Below are 16,864 nucleotides of genomic sequence, written 5' to 3' on the forward strand. Positions count from 1 at the left end.
ACACCGTGCTCATTTCAGTTGTTTGCCTTTACTTTTGCACCTGTAGCTTTGCTCTGGTCATCAAATCAAATCTCTTCTTTTTTTTTTTTTTAATGTTTTTTTTTTTTTTTTTTGNTTAACCGACTAAGCCACCCAGGCGCCCCAAATCAAATCTCTTCTTGAGTTAAGGTCTCACTCCAGAGCACAATGAAGTCTTCACAAATGCTATAGTACAGCTGGATCTTTTCTTGGAGCCTCTAAAACCACTTATTGTCTGTACCATTAACTTTAACATTCAATTATGGAGCACCTTAATTTTTTATTTAACTTATATATGTACAATTGCTATTTATTCATCCCAGAAGAAAATACTGAGCCCTTGTTATTTGCCAGCACAATGTAAGTGCTGGAATACTATGATGGGTAAGATTCAGACTCTGAAAGAGTTTAATGTTGGGGGGGTGAGGCAATAGATATGTTAACTATTACAATATGCTCTAAGTGATAATATTGGAACAGTGTGTTGCATAATGGTTTAGCACAGGAGTTTCAGAACAGCCCAGATCCAAATACATTTTCCAAATCTGCTCTTCAATAACTAAGACTTACATAGCCTCACTAAACTTTTGTTTCTTCATTTGCAAAATGGAGATAGTAATAGTAGCTATTTTTTAAGGTTTTTGACAGAATTAGATAAGTATAAAGTACTTAGAACAGTTCCTAAAAGTCTGTAAATATTTACCTCTTTCCCTTCATAATAGGAATTTGCACATATTCTATACATATTCTTCAGTGGGAATAGAGAAGATGGAATGAATAACTGTGCCTGGATGGTCAGGAAAAACCTTAGGAGAGAAGATTGAATTTGAATAAGGTCTTGAAGGAGGAGAAGGAATTTGCCAGGTTATTTTTTATTTGCTTAGACTCAGAAGAATATGGAGAAATACTAGTGAATGGAGTCTGAAAAGAACACATAAGGCAACTTGTAAAGGGCACTGTATCTATGCCAAGCTGTTTGTTTGCTACCTTCTTGATTACTAATTCCTGAAAGGCTTTGGTGTTGTGCCAGAGATTTCCAAAAACATTGGCCTACCAAATAATATCTGTATATTAAAAAAAGCATAGGGGCGCCTGGGTGGCTCAGTCGGTTAAGCATCTGACTTCGGCTCAAGTCATGATCTCACAGCTAGTGGGTTCAAGCCCTGCATTGGGCTCTGAGCTGACAGCTAGGTCAGAGCCTAGAGCCTGCTTCAGATTCTTTGTCTCCCTCTCTCTCTGACCCTCCCCTGCTCATGCTGCCTCTCTCTCTATCTCAGAAATAAATAAAACATTTTTTAAAAATTAAAAAAAAAATAAAAAAGCATAGTGACTGGGTGCCTGGATGGCTCAGTAGGTTAAGTGTCTGACTCTTGATTTTGGCTCAGGTCATGATTTCAGGATTCGTGAGATGGAGCCCTGCATCAGGCTCTGCACTGATATCAGGGAGCCTGCTTGGGATCCTCTCTTTCCTTCTCTCTTTTCTCCTCCCTGCTCGCTCGCTCTCTCTCTCTCTCAAAAGAAATAAAAACATTTTTAAAAAAGCATAGTAACTCAAACATATGTTATGATTCTTATAGACACTAACTAATAAAATATCAATTTATTTTAAGGTATTACTGAAGTGATCATGACTTTTTGGCACTTTATGCTCTATCAATTTATGAATCCTAGAAGAATTACTCTATGCCCTATGCTAGTGATCAATTTATTGCCTCTCAGCTCCAAATTCATCCTTCATAGCCGGCTACACAAAANTCTCTCTCTCCTTCTCTCTTTTCTCCTCCCTGCTCGCTCACTCGCTCTCTCTCTCTCTCTCAAAAGAAATAAAAATATTTTTAAAAAAGCATAGTAACTCAAACATATGTTATGATTCTTATAGACACTAACTAATAAAATATCAATTTATTTTAAGGTATTACTGAAGTGATCATGACTTTTTGGCACTTTATGCTCTATCAATTTATGAATCCTAGAAGAATTACTCTATGCCCTATGCTAGTGATCAATTTATTGCCTCTCAGCTCCAAATTCATCCTTCATAGCCGGCTACACAAAAGTAGATATAAATCTCTTCAATATTTTCCTTTCGCATCTGGTGTAACGTTAAGCTTTGAGAGACATTTCAGGAGAAATGATAAGGCTTGTGTTCCGCACTGATCAAGAGAAGCCCAAAATGCTGTAAGAGCTGAAGAACAGCTAACTTACACAGCTAAGGAAGAGAGGACAGTATTCCAGGGGAAATCTTTGGGATTGAATCTTGAAAGAAAATGAAAGTTCTTCAGATGCCGAAAGGGACGAAGTATGGTCTAGCTCAAGTGAGTCACATGTGTAAGGTGGGAGAACACGAAGCAATAGCTGAGTGTTAAGATGGGCTAGTGCTGGGGGCTGGTGAGAGATGAAGTTAGAGAATTTGGAACCAGATTATGGAGAGCTTTCCAGGCTATTTGATATTTAGATTGTTTCTACATTTTAAGCCTTTTTGTTTGGAAACAATTTCAACTTTTTAGAAAAGTTGAAAAACAGAACAAAGAAATTTTTCCCGTGAATCTTTTGCCAACATGATGATTAAACTTTTTCTCTCCTTAAATCCTTTAGTGTGTATTTTTCACAAATAAGGACATTTTCCTACACAACCATAATACAACCACCAAAATTAGGAAAGTAATGTTGGCCGATTACTACCATCAAAGCCTCACACCTTATTCAAGTGTCATTAGTTGTCCAAATAATATATATTTTTTAATAATAAAAGGATTCAGTCCAGAATAAGTCATTGTGCTTAGTTGTCAGGGAGCTTTAGTCTCCTTCAATCTGGAACACTTTCTCAGCCTTTCCTGACTTTCATTGCCTTGAGTCTTTTGAAGATTACAAGTTAGTTATTTTGTAAAATGCCCCACAGTGTGGGTTTGTTGGATATTTCCTCGTGACTGGATTCAAGTCATGCATATTTGGTAGGTACATTCTGGATGCAATATTGTGTTCTTCTCATTGTATCCTATCAGTTGACACATGATTTCAGTTTGTCCCATCAGTGGCGATGTTAACTTTCATCATTTTGATAAGGTGGTATGTCCCAGACTTTTCTACTCCATAGTTACTCCCCCCCCCTTATAATTAATAAATATTTTGTGTGGAGGTCTTGGAGATATGTAAATAGTCTTTTCAAATGGTCAATTAATCCCTTTGTCTATAGCGTGTGGATGAGTTTGGACTCACATTATTCTATTTTAGTCAGTGACTTATGTATCTTTTTGAGAATTTCCCATTATTCTCTGAACCTTGCCTTACTTTCTCTCATATGATGCTCCAGCCTCACTGTATATTCCCTGCTCCAACTTTGGAATCAGTCATTTCTCCAAAGAACCCTGGTTTCTTCTAGCGGAGAAGAATATTTAGAAACCAACATTTGGGCACTAGTGGGCTCATTTATATCAGGGTGACATTGCTCATAGACCTTGAGAATGAACATACATACATATACACACATGCATTTATATCTGTTTATTTTTATTTTCTACATCTATTTCTTTGTATTGAAAGCCATGAGTTCACACCAATATCCTCAATTCTTTTTTAAAAATTTTGAACATGTTTATTCAATTTTGAGAGAGAGAGAGAGCAAGAGCGAGCAGGGGAGGGACAGATAGAGAGGAAGACACAGAATCTGGAGCAGGCTCCAGGCTCTGAGCTGTCAGCACAGACAGCTGTCTGTGCTGACAGCTCAGAGCCTGACATAGGGCTTGAACTCACGAGCCACGGAGATCATGACCTGAGCTGAAGTCAGATGCTTAACTGACTGAGTGACCCAGGCGCTCCCGATATCCCCAATTCTAAGCCAATACTTCATTCTGGTTTTCCCTCTTTCTATAATTATAACTTATTTCTCTGGCAGTGGGAAACCCGGCTCCCTTATTTTACTTACTTGCCCAATCCTCTGTATGTAATAATTTCCCCTCACTGCTATCACCCTCTCACCCCTGCAAATGATTCAGCTATGATACCCTGCTTTGGGCTACCCCTCTACTCTCCCACAGATGCTCTCCTCTCACTGCTGGGTCTCTCGAGTCCCGACCTGAGTTGCCCCCTGCAGAGCCCCCTTTCCCACTCCAGTGATACTCTGCTATCCCAGGTGGGCTACCATGTCACCTCTCCCACTCATCCCTGGAGACATCTACCTTGCTGAACCCCAGTCTAAGAGGTTTTGGATTGAATTGCTCTGGAAGTGCAATGGAAGGGATCAAGAGAAGAAAACAAAAAGAGAAGGAGAATAAGGGTATTTTTAATTTAAAAATATTATAAATAACATTCTCTTTTTGTACTTAAATCTTTATCATTAATTTAGATTTTCTGGGATAGATTCCCAGAAATTGAATTACTGGGTCAAATGTTATAAACCAAATAGCTTGTCTTAATTTTTATTCCTACCAGCAGTACATGACAGTGTCTATTTTATCCTTGACAGCTTTGGGTATTATATTGAAGTTAAAAAATGTTTTTGTTAATTTTTAGATGAAAATAACATTATTTTATTTTCTATTCCATTCATTGCTAATAAGGTTGAACATTTTTTCTACTTGTCTATTTAGCCATTTTTAGCTTCTCTTTCATAAATTAGCTATTTTCTTGTCTATTTACATTTGGGAAGTTTTGCATTTTTCTTAGGTCAAAGTGTTAATGATACTAACATTTAATAGTGTTTATTGTAAGGTTAGTTTTTTTTGTAATGTTTACTTATTTTTGAGAGGGGGGAGGGGCAGAGAGAGACACACACACGCAGAATCCAACGCAGGCTCCAGGCCCTGAGCTCTCAGCCCAGAGCCTGATGTGGGTCTTGAACTCTTGGACTGTGAGATCATGACCTGAGCCAGAGTGGGATGCTTAGTCCACTGAGCCACCCAGGCGCCCCTGCAAGATTAGTTTTTAAACCATAAACTAGCTTTCTAACTCTACGTTTGTATTTGCCTTTCTCTGTTGCCAACCAGTATTTTCTAAGGTAAATGCAAACTCAGGATGATATTAATCTAGAGAACACAAAATTAGGAATATAAATGGCCTGTTATAAAACCATTCAAGTATGTGGTGTACTTTTTAAAAACACTTATTTGTAGATCATTCTTATCTTTTTTACTTTGCATTAGGTCGACAGATCCATCTAATTCTTCTCTGAATTTTTTTTCACTTTATATAATTTGAGGCTATGGTAGTAATGTTATATTACTGGTGAAGTGAATTTTTCATCATTTATCTCTTTTGTGTCTAATAGTGCTTTTTAATCTTAAAGTTTATTTTCTTTTTTTTTTTANGTTGGTTGGTTGGTTGGTTGGTTGGTATTTGCATGCTCTAACATTTTCAACCTTTTCTTTTCAGCTTTTCATTGTTGTTATATTTCAGGTGTGTCCCCTGTTGTGAGTCAGGATTCTAGTAAGAAATAAAAAGGCAGTACACTCAAAATGTTCATTGAAGAGAGTTTAACAAAAAATTCTTTAGAGAGGTATTGACAGCATTATGGAATAAGCAATAAGAGATAGTGAAATACTCGGACACTGAAAATACAGAAAAGCATTTATACCCTAGCTCTGAAGGGTCAGAAAGAGGGAGCACTATTAGTAGAACCCAATTAAGCTGTTGCTGGGAGAGGCGATACCTGCAGGGTCTGTGATTTTAAGTGGCGACAACACTGGAAAACTCTGGCCCATCAGAAAGGGAAACTGGGGTAATTAATATCCCTACTTCTCTCTCTTCCTGCCCTGTGATCTCCTGCCACTATCAGCTACTGGCCAAACCCAACTGGAAGTTAGAAAGCAAAGGATCTCAAGGATGCAGAGCACAGACCTAGGCCTAGAGCCAGACGGAGAAGCGTAGAGAAGACCCAGCATACATGTAAACAGCTCACAGCTGGACTTTGTTATTGTTATCCAGTCTAATAGTTTTCTTTTAAATGGAGTATTTAGTCCACTTACTTACATTTATTGAGATTGCTATTGTAATTTATTTCTAAGATTTTATTTCCCACATTACCTATGTTTTTTTCTTTTGTCATGACTATTTTCTTATTATTTGAGCAATTTTTCTCATTCCATCTCTATTATTTTAGTGGTTACTTTAGAAATTTATACTATCTTTAACTTCCTCCTAAACCATAGAAAGATCTTTGGATCACCTGTGCTCTGATTACCTCTCTCCTAACTTATATACAATTATTGGCTATTTTAATTCAATAACACCTTATTGTTATTTTATACCTATATATGTTATACTTAGATAGAACTATACATTTACAATATATAGGCAATATTTATTTAGGTGTATTTTCCTTGCTCACCATTCATCCTTGTATCTTAGACTTTCCATCTGGAATTACTTTCCTTCTTTCAGTCTTTTGGAACATTTTGTGCTAAGATATATTGGTGATAAACTCTGCATTTTTTTTCGTTTTAAAAATGTCTTGATTTCACCCTTTTGCTAGATACATAATTTTAGATTTACATATTTGAAGATTTTATTCTATTAATTTAGGGCTTTCATATACCTTTTGAGAAGTCTGATGTCAGCATAACTGTTACTACTTGGAAGAATAGATTTTAAAATATTTTTTGTTTGCAGTTTCACTATGATATGTCTAGGTATGGATTTCCTCTTATATATCCTGCTTGGGATTCATAGATAATTCTAAAACTGTTGACTCATTGGCTCATAAAAGTATCAGATCTTATCACTTCAAATATTGCTTCTACCTTATTCTCTCTCCCTTCTCCTTTTTGAACTCTGAATAGGTAAATATTAGACCTTTTCCTCTATCCTCCATGCTAATCCTTCTTTTATATTTCATATCCCTTTAACTTTTTGTGCTACCCTCTCCATAATTTCCTCAAATCTATCTTCCAATTCATTATTTTTTTCTTTAACAGTGGCTAATCTGATGTTTAGCTTGCCCACTGAGTTTTAAATTTTAATGCTCGTATTTCTCATTTTTAGAAATTCTCAGTCCTTTTCCAAATTTGCTTTTTTAGTCACCTGTTTAAAGATCTGTCATTTTTACGTTATTTTCTTCAATTTTCATATTTTTGCCTTTCTTTTATTCATTTGAACATATTAAATAAACAATTATTTTATTTTCTGTGCTTATAGTTCCAATATCTGAAGGTTTGTAGGTCTGATTCTTCTGTTGATTGTTTCTGCTAGCTCTTAACAAAAATGCTTTCTTTATGAATTTTATGTATTTTGTGATCCTTCTGTTGCTATTCCTTGGAATTTTTTCTGGGGAAATACTTTGGATTCTGATTTGAAAAAATGCTCTTCCAGAAAGAGATTGCTTATGCTTTTGGATGATGTATGTATGTTCCAAAGATGGTGACAACAGTATCTTGCATCTCACATGCTCTTCTTACAATGTGACTTTGACGCTCTTCCCATTAAGAAATGGGGTCTATGTTCTTGCTCCTTGAATCTGGGAGGCCTTGTGGTGAGAATGGGAATGATTCTATGGGACTTCCAAGGCTGGGAGATAAAAAGCAAGACCATTTTCCCCTGGTTGTACTGGGATGCTTTGCACTTGGAACCAGTCACCATGCTATGAGAAAGCCCATGCAGCCATATGGAAAGCATCATGCAGGTATTCTTGCCAACAGGCTCAGCTGAAGTCCTAGCCAACAGGCTTCATCCACCGCTAGACATGAGAGTAAACTCGCTTACAGATAATTCCAGCTTCCAGCCCCTCAGTGACCTCCTGATCTCAAAGTCTTCTCAGATAGGCACTAGACACCATGGAGCAAAGACAAGTTGTCCCTGTTGTGCACTTTCCAAATGCTTGACCCACAGAATCCATGAGTATAATATCGCTGTTACTTTATAATACCAAGTTTGGGGGAATGTGGGTTCTTCTTCGGCAATCAATGACCAGAATACTTCTGCCACATACCTGGGAACAAGACCAATCAATATAACACTTTAACTTAAATTTTAGGCTTTAGAGGTTTTGGGGCAACAAAAATAGTGTGACTTCTGGCTACTAACTTGCTTGAGTCTGGTTTCTAACCATGAACTATTAGAAGAGGTATTTTCCCCTTTACTCAATACCATGGTTGAAGAATGCAAGTTTTCCAGGTGGTCCCATCCATGGTTTGGTGGTATGAGTAGGGGACAGGTTTCTTTCTAACCCACTCTTTTTTTTTTTTTTTTTTTTGAGACACAGAGAGACAGAGCATGAGTGGGGGAGGGGCAGAGAGAGAGGGAGACACAGAATATGAAACAGGCTCCAGGCTCTGAGCTGTCAGCACAGAGCCCAACATGGGGCTCAAACCCACGAACCGTGAGATCTGACCTGAGCCGAAGTCGGACGCTTAACCAACTGAGCCACCCAGGTGCCCCTCTTTCTAACCCACTCTTACACTGAATGCTTATCCCTTTGGCTTGAGGGGGGCTTTAATTAGGTTCCTCTTTTTTGGGTAGGTCTTATGTTTTATCTCCTGTTCTGTTTTCCTTGTAAATTAAAAACCAAAACCAAAAAACTGATGCTTACATGTACCAGGTTTTGACAAGTAATCTCAAAATGAAATCAGTTTCACTGCTCCCTTTATTTACCTAGGTTCCACGTTAGTTTTTGGCCTGTTTGTGGGCATGTTTTTTTTTTCTTCCCTCTCAGCCCCTAGATGCATTTAAAAAGATGCTTTGCCTATTATAAATGGAATTTTAATGGTTTTCAGCAGGTGGCTTGCTTGGGGCTCTGTGATGAGCTGAATTGTGTCCCCCCTCAAAGTTATACATTGAAGTCCTAACCAGTACCTCAAAATGTGACTGTGTTTGAAGACTGGGTCTTTAAACAGGTGGCTAAGTTAAAATGAATAATTAGAATGGGTTCTAATCCAATGGTACTAGTGTCTTTTAGAAGATAAAATTAGAACTATAATGAAATATCATCTCACACCTGTCAGAATGGCTAAAATCAAAAACACAAGAAACAACAAGTGTTGACAAGGATGTGGAGAAAAGGGAGCCCTCCTTCACTGTTGGTGGGAATGCAAACTGGTATGGCCACTCTGGGAAACAGTATGAAGTTTCCTCAAAAAGCTAAAAATAGAACTACCCTATAATCTAGCAATCACACTACTGGGTACTTACCCAAAGAATACAAAAACACTAACAAATGAACACATGTGTTCAAAGGGACACATGCACCCTGATGTTTATTGCATTATTTACAATAGCCAAACTATGGAAGCAACCCAGGTGTCCATGAATAAATGCATAGATAAAGAAGATGTGGTATATATACCCTGGAATGTTATTCAGCCATAAAAAAGATGAAATCTTGCCATTTGCAATGACACAGATGAAACTAGAGAGCACAATTTTGAGCAAAATAAGTCAGTCAGGGAAAGATACATACAACTTCATTCCTGTGTGGAATTTAAGAAATAAAACAAGTGAGCAAAGGAAAAGAGAAAGAGAGAAACCAAGAAACAGACTCTTAACTACAGAGAACAAATGGATGGTTACTAGACAGGAGGATGGGTGACACAGGTGATGGGGATCAAGAGAATACACTCATCACAATGAGTACTGAGTAACATATTGAAGGTTGAATCGCTTTACTGTACACCTGAAACTAATATAACACTCTTACTAGAATTAAAATTTTAAATTTAAAAAAAGAAGAAAAGGAAATTTGGACACAGACATGTACAGAAGGAAGATGATATAAAGACACAGGGAGAAGACAACCACCTATAAGCCAAAGAGAGAGGAGGGCTCACTGAGAAATCAACCCTGCCAACACTTTACTCTCATACTTTTTTATTTTTTAATGTTTATTTATTATTTTTCAGAGAAAAAAAGAGAAAGCAAGCACATGTACAAGCAGGGGAGGGGCAGAGAGAGAGGGGGTGAGAGAGAATCCAAGTAGGCTCCACACTGTCTCACAAACCGTGAGATCATGACCTGAGCTGAAATCAAGAGTTGGGATGCTTAACCGACTGAGTCACTCAGGTGCTCTTGATCTCAGACTTCTAGTCTCCAGGACTGTGAGGGAAAACAAATGTGGTGTTTAAGCCATCCAGTCTGTGGTACTGCACTACAGCAGCCCTAGCAGACTCGTATAGGAACTCCCTCCTGTTCACGTGGTTAATCAATAGTTGAGAGCACCATCACTAATAATTTATTAAGGGACTGGCTGTTAAATTTGTGTTTTTTGCAACTTCTATGTTTCTTCTGACTTCTCTCCTGCTGTCCCCCTTTTGACCAATTCATTGTCCTTCAACACTTATCCACAACATGAAAGAGGAAAATAGAGGCAAGAAAACCCCATTTCTTCTGTTGTCCTTCCTAGTTCATGTCTCAAGTTATTAGGGTGATGTTGCAGGGGAGGAAGTTTAGACCAGGTGAAGTTTTTACACACCTCCGTGTGTTATTCTGCATGGCTCCACATATTTTAATAATCAGCCTCTTGTATTGGTTATGAATGATACTACATAAGTCAATGTGTAATCTATGCTAAAAAGCAAAATTGAGTTGAGTCAATTCAATTTTAAAGATCAAATGGAAACTGCCTAAAAGCATAAAGATGAACAAAAGTCAAAATGGCTGCACTAATGCTTCAGCGAAGCTCAATTTTAAAGTAACTTTTTCTTCTCTATTCTGCAAACCTCTCCTCCTTTCTTAGCCTTTTGTTTTAGGAACTCCATACCACCCTGAGGACAAGACAAATGAAGCTGGCTGCCAGCATGTGCACAACTGCTGTCAAACTGGCTAGATCTATATTTCCCGGTAACCCGTCCCCCCCTCCTTCCCCCAGCCTTCTTCTGGGCTGGTTTGCCATTTTTGAAGGACTTAGACTGCTGCAGCCTCCTTTGCCTGGCAAAGCAAAAAAGTTCTATTTCCTCTTTATCCCAAACTCTGTTTTCGAGTTATCTTTTGGCTAGAAGCATGGAGGCTGGTTTTCGACAACATTATTGGCTTTATTCAATAATTCACAAATCAGGCAGGATCCAGAGAGGAACTCCAAGGAGCTGTACAAAATGAAAGACTTTTATAGACAGATGGGAGCTGGAATAAGGAAGTCATACTAGGCAAAAGAGCAAATGGTTATGGCAAGTTCACTTTTCTTTAGGGGAAGAGGATGGGAGGGGTCTATCATACAGATTACCTAAGAAGCGCTGATTAGGTGATTTCTGATTGATTGGTTTGAGTTCCATTCCAGGGAGAGCTGGAACTATATTAAAGTATAGGTTTGGTGACATGGGGGTTAGCATTAAGTGACTCTATTTCGGGCCTGTTGTCTTATGTTTAACATCTGCAGTGTATTGTATGTTGCCGAAGATTCATGGGTTTTAAGCTACTCAAATAACATGGCAATGTAAAGTTGCAACAATAAACCATCAAGGCAGTTGTATTGAGTAGTTATATTATTCAGATATTTTAAATTAGAAAAACACCCATTAGTCCATCTAATTTTTGGAACTTTAACAAATACTTAGAAAACTTGAAGGAATAATTTATTATTCAAATTAGCTGCAATTTTACAACATAGGCAATGAGTCAATTTTCCTCAATGAAAATCTGATGCAGGCTTTTCTAAAATTTTTATATTATTTTTGGAGATAATAACACAGAAACAGATGGGGAATCAAAAACAAATATTTTGTTTTAGCAAAGTAAGTTGGAATTGGGCTTAAGTACCAAGTCACAAAGTCTGTTCTTTTAGACCAGTTTAACTTTATTATAATTACTGAGGCTTAATAAAACAGTCTTTACGTGTGTTTGATACTATGAATTATAAGAAATATATTTTGGTCATCTGAATAACCAAAATACATATTTTTTAATATTTATTTCTTTTGAGAGATAGAGTACATGCAAGAGCAAGCAAAGGAGGGGAGGGGCAGAGAGACAGAGAGAGAGAGACAGAGAAAGAATTCCAAGCAGGCTCCCCTCTGTCAGCACAGAGCCTAATGTGTGGCTTAATCTCATGAACTGTGAAATCATGATCTGAACCAAAATCAAGAGTCAGACGCTCACCCAACTGATCCACCCAGGCACCCTCCAAAATATATTTATTATATATATTTGGTCTTCCACAGCTCCTGGCTCATAGCTCCCCAAACCCATGTCACTTTCTAAGTGTTGAGAATGATCAAGGTGTCTTTTGTTATGCTAATAAAGTAACTTCTGGAAAGTATTTAAGGAAGGGGGGTTGATTGCCAGGAAAACCAACCATGCAATTAGAGGTATGGAACTTTCAGTCCCAGGCCCTGACTGCCTGATTAAGTCAGGTGTGCTTATGTAAGGTAGCCTCCACAAAACCCCAAAAGGGTGGGGTTCAGAGAGCTTCTTGGTTGGTGAACACATAGGTATTTTGGGGAGCGTGTCATGCTTGGAGAAGCACGGAACCACTGTACCCTTTTCCCACATCTTGCCCTCTGCATCTCTTTCATATGACTGGTGATTCCCGAGTTATATCCTTTTACAACAACCCTGTGATCTAGTAAGTAAAATATTTCTCTGAATTTTGTGAACCACTCTAGTAAATTAATGGACCTCAAGGAGAGGGTGGTGGGAACCTCCAATCTGTAGCACATGTGTGGGAAATTTCAGAAAAGAGATGGTATAAAAATATATTTCCGTAATGAAAATAAAATCAGATTTCCCAGAAAAAGTAAACTGTGCATCTCTGTTCTTCAGAATCTAGGAAGGAGAAATGTTAAAATTTGGAAATAAGGAGGGCAGTGGAAATTCCTGCTCAGCCATCTGAGAAAGGGGAGGTCTAGAAGAAGGGGTGTTCTAAAAAAAATCCAACTAGGGCAAGGCAAGGTCCAGGGTGGGGAGAAAGCTTGGCTACCACTGAGGATGCCTGGAGACAGGCTTCCTAGAAACCTGTCAGATCTTCATTTAGGAGAGCCTTTTGAGGAGAGCCTCAAAGAGCTGTGATTTTTCAAATAATGTTTTTAATGTTTTATTTATTTTTGAGAGAGAGAGAGCGTGCGCACGCATGCATGCATAAGTGGAGGAGGGACAGAGAGGGAGACACAGAATTCAAAGCAGGCTCCAGCCTCCAAGCTGTCAGCACAGAACCCAATGTGGGGCTTGAACCCAGGAACCACAAGATCATGACCTGAGCTGACATTGGATGCTTAACCCACAGAGCCCCCTAGGCGCCCGCAGAGCTGTGATTTTTTGACCTTCACTTCAGGAGCATGACACGATCTTGACTAGCTCCCATTTCTGGGCCACCCTACCAATAATCCTGTGTGATTTCATACGCCCTTTGTCCCCAAAACATTCTGAGTGTTAATGTGTAAAATCCCATAACAAACAGCTTTATGGCTCCACAAACAGAGATAAAAGACTTTCAGGGAAAATTCCCGGTTGTGGTAACTCCCTGAGAGAAATTTATTCCTACCCAAGTGTGAGCAGTTAATCAACTGAAGAGAATAAATTACTGATTAGAGCAGTTTGCAGAGTTTTGGAAAGAGGGAATCAGTGTAGGCAGCAGGGGGGGTTGAGTGGGCAGAGCTGAGGAAGGAGAGTCAGGTTCCTCTGGTCTATCTGGGCCTCTTTCTTGTCAGTGTTTGCTGACAAATACAAGTGTCTGGGAAGGTATTTTTATGCGGGAGACTTGGGAGTATTGCCTCTAGGCCCCATCGTGCTACCAAGGTGGTGAAGCGGAATTTATGATGATTTTTATTGTCTTATTCTGTTGCTAGTGCCACCAACAGTATTAATAAAGAAGTCATTTTCACAGAGTCCAGTGAGCTGATGTCTCATGGAATGCTTTGAGAGGAGCTTCTCTAATTTCTTGTGCTTTACTCAACACAGTGGTCATCCCACATTTTTTTTTTAACAGGCCACGAGTACTCATTACATACAATTGTATTTTATTATATCCTACCTCCTTCTACAAAGCATTTCAGGCTGCTAGCAGGAAATACAATTTATCAGTGTAAACCATGTCATTTTGTTTAAGAAGTTTGGGGTCTTGTTGCTAATCACTATGAGGGGGAAAAGAGCCGGAGTTCAAATGGAGTGAGTTTGTGTTCTACACCATCAACCTGTCAAATCTAGCTGACCTGAGACTGGGTGACTTCAGGTAGCAACAATCAGAATTTGTGATTCAAGTCCTACTAATCCAAGAATTCAGTTTGTTTATGCTGCCTCACTGACTCATCTTTTTTTAAATGAGCACTTGGTAACCCAAATAAATCTTTCTATAAATGGAGGAAACACTTTTGAGGGCTGTGGAGGTCTTCCAAATTCCTTATTATGAAGCCTTCTGAAAGTTGCCCAGAGACTTTTTTTTGGTAACTTTTTATTTTAAAAATTACATAGGAAGTACATTCTTATTGTAAAAGTACAGAAGCAGACAGATATGAAAGTCCACCTTCACTGAAGATTTTTTTATGCCTTTTCTGGAACAGAGGCCCTTTCTTTGTAGCTCTGGAAAGTGGCAAGGAAAGCAGGGCTGCGTACAGATACCTCCTTGCATCTGTTTCTTCATCTTTCTCTTCATTAGTCAGGGGAGGCTCTGCTATGTTGCAGCAATAAATAAACCCCAAACCCTCACTTAACTCACTCACTTGTGCAAAGTGTACGATAGGTCCAGTAGCTTTTCAGGGAGCTCCCTTCAAAGTGATGACTCAGGAATCAGGTTGCTTTCATCTTACAGCTACTCTACCTGAAACACAAGACATCCAGCAGCACTGAAGCAGGGGATGAGAGAGAATGAGAACACACATGTGCTCTCTGCTGCTATAGACTGGAAATAACACACATCACTCCTACTCTCGATTCATTGGCCTACTCTCAATTCATTGGCCAGAGCCCATGCATGGCCCCTACTTAACTTTGAGAGAGGCTGGAAAGTGTTTCTGTGTGCCCAAGACTGAGTGGGAAACCAATTATGATGACCACTACTAAGGTTCTACCATATTTTCTCTCTTCCTAATTTCCCTTCTATCCCAGTACTCATGCACACAGCAGTGATGACCCCAAATGTCCTTAACTTGTTTGTAGGTATCTCTATACCCATTCCTGAGGACTCTCCTTAGCAGTAAGCTAGCTGAGTTAGGTTAGAGGCTAAAAAAGGAGAGGGCTTGGACACTGGGTATGATATACGTAAGGAAATAAATCTTTTAATGGATAAGATTCTCATGTTTGAGAAGAGAGAAGTGAGTAGAAACCAATTTTCCTTGCCCTAAACCTATTTGCCATCTAGCCCTACCATGATATGATAATGGGGGTAGTAGAATTCTCCATCTGCCCCTGTCACTGCATAATGATGGGATTGTTTGGTTTTCTCCCATGAGCACTCATTTACAGAGAGGAGAATCTGATTTCTATCTGGTCTGGGAGAGGAAAATAGACAACAGTATAGGAAGTTTTTTAAAATATTTAAGATTTATAGATCGATGAACTTTCCATTTACTTGCCCATACCTATTTATCCCTGCCTCCTCAACCCCAGCTTTCCCTCCCACTTCACACATGTAGTTATTTACACTTGTAGTAAAAACACACACAAATACAGAATCAACTTCAGAAATTCTCTCTCTAAATCATTTTCCAAGGCCTTCTATGCTTCTACCCCCAAGTCCTCAGTCCTGGCGGAGCCAGATAATTATTCTTGATGTAAATCCCTGGCTTAATTGTGGTTATAAAAGCCTTTATTAAGTTATAAATTAATCTATATGTAATTTATGAGCAAACATTTTAATTAGGCTATTAAGTCCATTTGTGCTTGCTATACAGTAAGATCTTTGCACTTTTCTGATTGGCCCTTATTTCTCAATTTTCTCTGATTTTAAGGCCTTCAGTTATGTAATTTATATAACATGATATTTTGACCAGCCTATCTCAATCCCTTCAAAATATGAGGACTTTCTCAAATGTGATCTAACCCCCCACTCTGTGAGGTATGTGAGGTATGGTCAGATGGTTGTAGGCAGGGAGAAAATGATCACCAGTTTCTGTAGGTCTAAGGAGGAGGATGGACAAAACCCAAGGCAGAGTCAAAGAAGCCCAGTGCCCTTGCTAGTGAGGGAGCAATGTTCTTTTGGCAGTAATTTCATCAGATTCACCATTCAGATCTCTCAACCCTCTATGTATATACATACAGAACGAGGCCAGTTTGCCCATGTGCATTAAGGTGGATAAGCAAAGACAAGCTCATCTGAGCTCTTCTCTATCCTCAGCAGAGTGTGTGAGTGTGTGATTCTAAGTTTCCAGGAATGTGTTCTCTAAACATTAGAGCTTCTAGACTTCTCTCTCCTGTAGAAAGGTGTTTGAGATAGTTCTCATTCATGGTGTGTACCATAAAAAGGGTTAACATAAAAAGAGAGGTTCGAAATATGTAGTCAACCTGAAATAAAACAGACCATTTTAAGGAGACATTACTCTCCCTTCCTAAAACTGAGGCTTTGGGAGGTTCAGTGACTTCACTTGGACATCCAATAAGAGAAGTAACGCTAGAATCTCTGGGTTCTGAAGTTACTCTTCCAACCACAATACCACATTTCCTTCCTCTCTTACTGATATGCAGAGAACAACATAAAATGTAAGCAGCTGGGGTGGTAACAAGGGCATGAAGGAAAACACCACAATGTTACTTAGTAATTGTGCAAAGTAAAATCCGAAAAAAAATTAATTTTTATTTATTTACTTTCAATGTTCATCTTTGAGAGGGAGAGATAGCATGAGCAGGAGAAGAGCAAAAAGAGAGAGAGAGAGACAGAGAGACAGAATCTGAAGCAGGCTCCAGGCTCTGAGCTGTAAGCACAGAGCCAGATGTGGGGCTCAAACCTGCAAACTGTCAGATCATGACCTGAGCTGAAGTCAGATGTTTAACTGACCAAGCCACA

This window comes from Crocuta crocuta, unplaced genomic scaffold (assembly GCF_008692635.1).
Source record: "Crocuta crocuta isolate KB4526 unplaced genomic scaffold, BGI_CrCroc_1.0 scaffold1, whole genome shotgun sequence".
Taxonomy (NCBI): Eukaryota; Metazoa; Chordata; class Mammalia; order Carnivora; family Hyaenidae; genus Crocuta; species Crocuta crocuta.